We start from the raw sequence: 6,311 nt of genomic DNA on the forward strand, positions 1-6,311 counted from the left end.
ATCAGTGCCTTGGGAAACAGACACAACCCCAAACATTCCATTTGAGATTATTTATTAAAGAATTAAGAATTAAATAATTAAGAATTAATTAATTAAGAATTAAGATTATTTATTAAAGAATTAAGAAATGAAACGGACCATCGAATACAAATCACTGCTTCTTTAGTGTGGAAGCAGGGGACCTGCACTGAACCTCACTGGCTTCAGGGAATGAAGAGGGCACAGCTCCTCATTGACAGGGAAAACTCTCACTATAAAAGGCCAGAAAGGCGCCTGCTGCTCTCTAAGGCTCACTGCTGCCACTGTCTGGCGGGAACAAGCCCCAGAACAGGCGGCTTAGAGAGCTAGGAATGCACTCAAAGAGTCATGGCAAAGTCCAGAGTCTACTTCTCCAATTTCTGATGGCTGGTCGCTCACACTCTGTGGAGCAACTCCCGCCACAGGTCCCCGCATCCTTTGCGTCATCACTATGGTGGGGCGCTCTGGAACAGGACCAGGGCTGCATTGCTACTGTGAGTGATTCTTCTGCAGCATCCTCCCAGGTTCCCAGAGTGATGGGTTTCTCTGGCTGTTCCTCATGAATGGCGCCCACAGAGTCAGGAATGCTGGGATCCGAGGTGCTCTGGATCCTGCAAGAGTCGGTCCTGGGGTAGATTCCCGCGATGTCATTCATCCAAACTGGAAGTGGTTGTTCCTGGTAGTCACAGCCATCATAGGAAGAGATCTTGCCAAGGACTGGATAGAAAGGGAGAGGCCAGGGACCGCGGTCCTCTGAAAAACTGGGGAGCAGAGGTGGCTGGGCCTCTTGCACCGGAGGGACAGAATCCCAGGCCTGCTTCACTTGCACTGACCAGAAATTCGACTCCATTCCACGTTGCAGCAAGTGAATCCAGAAGACAGCAGCACGTGCACCAGTGCAGGCAGAACAGTCTTCTGTAGGTTCCCTGCGCTGGGTATTTTGTAGTCTTCGAGGAGGGCGGGGTCGGGTGAATTGGGAAATTCTCCCCGCTGAAAAATTCCGTTTTGTTTTGTTTTGTTTTTTTGACAAACCTCCGAATGAAATCGGGAAACGAAAGAAATCGGACGAATTTTCGAAGCCTGTTTGTTGCACGCTGATTCCTGCGACCTAAGGAAATCACAGAGGAACAAAATCCGGTAAGCGGTTTGAAAGCTCCTTCGTTTTTTGTCCATAGTCCGCTGAGCGCGGAACGAAACCTGTCTCTTGGAACACTTAACCGAATGAAAACGTAACTGTATGGACCACATGTGTCACGAAATCCGCTTATCAAAAGAATTCCGACTATGGATTTTTCTGTGGTTAGACGCACTGGAAGGCAGTGAGGCCAAGGGGGAAAAACCGACACACTGGGGGTCGCATTGAATTGCGTGTGTACAGGTATCAGAACAGTGGGTTCTTCCAGAATCCCACAGGAGCCTGCCTGGCAGAATCTGATCTTGATCACAACTCAAAAGGACTGACAAATCCACAAGAAAGGATAAGAAACCGCATAACGGTGTTTGTAATCACAGTCGGATTTCGTATGAAACGGAACATGATCCTTTGGACACTTAGCTTCCTAAAAACGTAAGTTTATCGACGACCAACTGCATGAAATCTGCTCGTGAACCGGAATCGGAGCATTGAACTTTCAGTGTTTAGAAACACCAGGCTCCAGAAAGATGGAATAAATAAAAACGGAAAACGCAGCGATTGCAGCACATCCCTTCTTAATTGCTTTGGGAACAGTGGATTCGCCTGCCTGTCAGAGTCTAATGGTGGTCGCAACACAAAAGGACAATTATGGACAAATCGAAGGGAACACAACGCATAAGATACCGCATATGGTGTTTGTATTCACTGTCGGATTTCGTCCATAGTCTGCTGAGTGCTGAACGGAACTTGGCTTTTTGGACACTTGGACTGCCAAAAAAAATGTAGCATTACCGAGGACCAACTGCACGAAATCTGTTTATGATTACCAATCCGAGCATTGATCTATTAGCGTTTAGAAACATCTAGCGCCAGAGAGATCGAATAAACCAATGGAAAACCTAGCGATCGCACTACATCCCTTCCTACTTGCTGTATGAAAAGTGAATTCGCCTGCCTGTCAGACTATGATCCTGGTCCCAACACAAAAGCATAATCACGGACAAAACCACGGAACGGAAAAGAAGTCGCCTATGGTGTTTTTAATCACTGTCGGATTTCATTGGCAGTCCACTGAGTGCAAAAGGGAACTTGGCTCTTTGGACACTTAGCCCTCTATAACCCGTAACTTTACCAACGACCAACTGCAAGAAATCTGTTCATGAACTGGAATGGGAACATTGAACTTTGAGTGTTTAGAAACACCGGGCTCCAGAAAAATGGGATAAACAAAATGGGAAAACGCGGCGATTGCAGCACATCCCTTCTTAATTGCTTTAGGAACAGTGGATTCGCCTGCCTGTCAAAGTCTAATGGTGGTCGCAACACAAATGGACAATTACGGACAAATCCACGGGAACCAATAAGAAACCGCGTATGGTGTTAGTAATCACTGTCGGATTTTGTATATACTCCGCTGACTGCTGAACGGAACATGGCACTTTGGACACTTAGCTGTCTAAAAACGTAACATTACCGACGACCAACTGCACAAAATCTGCTTATGAACAGGAATCGGAGTATTGATCTTTCTGCGTTTAGAAACATAGGGTGCCAGAGAGATAGAATAAACAAACGGAAAAACCAAGAGATCGCATCACATCACATCCCTTCCTACTTGCTGTGTGAAAAGTAAATTCGCCTGCCTGCCAGACTATGATCCTGGTCCCAACACAAAAGCATAATCACGGATAAAACCACGGAACGGAAATGCATACGGTGTTTTTCATCACTCTGGAATTTCGTCGACAGTACACGGGACGGAAGAGTGCAGAATGGAACTTGGCTCTTTGGACACTTAGCCCACTAAAAACCATAACTTTACCGACGACCAACTGCACGAATTGTGCTTATGAACAGGAATCAGAGCATTGATCTTACAGCTTTTAGAAACACCGGGAGGCCAAGAGACCTAGGAATTAAATGGAAACTCTGGCGAACTCCTCACATCCCTTCCTGCTTGCTATGGGAACAGTAGATTCGCCTGCCTGGCAGACTCTGATCCTGGTCACAACACAAAAAGCACAATCACAGACAAAACCACTGAACAAATAAGAAACCGCCCAAAGTGTTTTTAATCACTGTCATTTAGTCCGCAGTAAGCTTAGTGCTGAACAGAACCTGCCTCTTTGGACACTTAGTCGGTTCAAAACCGTAACTTTATCGAAAGCGGACTGCACGAAATCTGCTTATGAACAGGAATCAGTGCATTGATCTTCCTGCGTTTAGAAACACCGGGCCCGCTGGCGAGATGGCTCAGTGGGTAAGAGCACCCGACTGCTCTTCCGAAGGTCCAGAGTTCAAATCCCAGCAACCGCATGGTGGCTCACAACCATCCGTAATGAGATCTGACGCCCTCTTCTGGAGTGTCTGAAGACAGCTACAGTGTACTTACTTATAATAATAAATAAATCTTAAAAAAAAAAAAAAAAAGAAACACCGGGCCCGAAGAGATCAAATAAACTAACCGAAAACCTAGTGATCGCCTCACATCTCTTCTTACTTGCTATGGGGACAGTAGATTCCAATGCTGGGCAGAGTCTAATCCTGGTCGCAACACAAAGGCACAATCAAATACAAAACCACAGAACCGAAAAGGAACCGCTTATGGTGTTTGTAATCACTGTGGGATTTCGTCCGCAGAGCACTAAATGGAACTTGGCCCTTTGGACACTTAATCCCATGAAATATAATTTTATCGACGGTAGTAGGCAAGAAATCTGGAAAAAAAAAAGGGAAACAAAATCGCCTATGAACTTTGAAATCAAAGTCTGATTCCTATCTAACTCTACTGAGCTCTGAATGGAACTTGGCTCTTTGGATACTTAACATGCTGAAAAAGTATCTTTACCTACTGCGGACCCAGGAAATCCTCTGATTGACAGGGCCAGATGATTGATTTTTCTGTGTTTAGAAGAAATACCAGGAGGCCGATAGACCAATCAAACTGAAACCCTGGCGATCGCATAGATCCCCTGAGTACTCGCTATGGGAACAGTGGATTCCCCCAGAATTCCACTGGAGCCTGCCTGGAAGAGTCTGATCCCAGTCTAACACAAAAGTACAATCACGTACAAAATTTAAAAATCACGAAACCAAATCGCGTATGGGGCTTGAAATCCGCATATGGTCGGATTTCAGCTCCACTCTATTGAAAAGAGACAAGCAGAACTTGGCAAGTCTGACAAGGCGCAGCTACTAGGGAACCTGGTTCAGAGAATTTAAAGTTCCAGTCCTGACCATCATTAATCCGCACCAGTCCGAACGCCAGCACTGCTTCGCCCCCTAGTGGAAAGAAGTCGTCAGTGCCTGCAGCTCCGGAGCAGAATTGGCATCTGCATATGGACCCTTTTCCCTTTTGGCTAGGACACCTTCCTTGGTTCCTGCTCCTTTTTATTTATTTATTTTTTTTCCCTCTGTCACTGTTTGGTGAGCAAAGGTCTCTCCACTCATTGCAATGCTTAGCTTTGGATTTCTTACTCCTGTCCCATCTGCCTCACTTCAGCTCTGGAATGACTGTATTAGTCAGGGTTCTCTAGAGTCACAGAACTTATGGATAGTCTCTATATAATAAAATAATTTATTGATGACTTACAGTTTGCAGCCCAATTCACAACAATGGTTCAGTAGTAGCTGTGAATGGAAGTCCAAGGATCTAACAGTTACTCATCTCACGCAGCAAGCAGGAGAAGGAGCAAGAGCAAGACTCCCTTCTTCCAATGTCCTTATATTGTCTCCAGCAGAAGATGTAGCCCAGATTAAAGGTATGCTCCATCACACCTTTAATCCCAGATGAAATGTGTAGCCCAGATTAAAGGACCTTTAATCCCGGATGACCTTGAACTTGGAGATTTAATCTTCTGGAATCCACAGCCACTATGCCTCAAGATCTCCATACCAAGATCCAGATCAGAAACTTCTATCTCCAAGCCTCCAGATAAGGGTCACTGGTGAGCCTTCCAATTCTGGATTGTAGTTCATTCCAAATATATTCAAGTAGACAGCCAGGAATAGCCACTACAGATGACTTATTCCCCACAAGTATCTGCAACTGCCATGTGATCTATTTAAAATTAATTTTGTGATTACCATTTTGGTATTGACAGTAATTTCTTCCTGCTCATACTATTAATCTTACAATATTTGATATCCTTGTAATTTTCAGTTCTCATAAAATCAGAACTCTCCTGCAGAGCCATTTCTCTGCCTCAGCAATTTCCATTGTACTTATAAGGACTCCTTCTCACTTTGATGTTTAAATCTTGATAAGTAAGAGAAGGTGGAATAGGAGATTCTCAGAAAATATCTGAGTAGATAGCAGGATTGAAGTTCCACGCCCATTGCCTCCTTCTTTCTCTTTCTACTTCATTAAAATGCATTCTCCAAATATCAAGGTAAAAATGTGTCAACAATTATGCCCACTATTCTCCATCTGCTGGAGATTGTCTAAGTAGATTTTAGAGTGGAGTTTCTTCTCTGGGAAGAAATGGAAGTCCCAAGAGAGCCATTCATACCTTGATAATTTATTCAAATGAAGACGGTTTTTTTGTACATGTTGAATACATATTTAAGGATGGACTTAATAGTAATTCCAGAAAATAGTGACTGACAACCGTATTAATGAAGCCAACTAAAACTTTTAATTCCTTTTTATTGATGGTCAGATAAATAACGGTCTTGTGCCTTTGAAAATTCAACGAAAACCAAGCTCAGAGGCACAAAAGTTTTAAAGGCAGAACCAGAAATTGACAACAAAGTTAGATAATGATCAGGGAGACTTTGGGTTTTTTTTTTTTCTTTGTTTTGTTTTGTTTTTCGAGACAGGGTTTTTCTGTATAGCCCTGGCTGTCCTGGAACTCACTTTGTAGACCAGGTGGCCTTGAACTCAGAAATCTGCCTGCCTCTGCCTCCTGAGTGCTGGGATTATAGGCGTGCACCACCACCAACACAGAAATAATTTTGTCAATTAGTTTTTACTGATATCTTTCTTGTTATTTTAGTTTACTTTAATTCTTTTGGTTACTATATTTGGACCATGGTCAAGGCCAGGGAAATCTCAAATATGTGGACATTGGAAGGTGGGGTAGAGGGATAAGAACTCTCTGGGCAAAGCAATTTGAGTCAGAATAGGGTGGTGAGACCTTAGATATTTCATGCTCCA

At 43.8% G+C, this 6,311-nt stretch overlaps 1 pseudogene; it reads right to left on the bottom strand.

Annotated features, from left to right (window-relative positions):
- Window positions 1-283: 283 nt before the first annotated feature.
- Window positions 284-868, bottom strand: LOC147000824 (annexin-2 receptor-like; annotated as a pseudogene).
- Window positions 869-6,311: the final 5,443 nt, after the last annotated feature.

The sequence above is a fragment of the Mus caroli genome, unplaced genomic scaffold (genome assembly GCF_978045245.1).
Source record: "Mus caroli unplaced genomic scaffold, Mus_caroli_1 scaffold_15, whole genome shotgun sequence".
NCBI classification, from domain to species: Eukaryota; Metazoa; Chordata; class Mammalia; order Rodentia; family Muridae; genus Mus; species Mus caroli.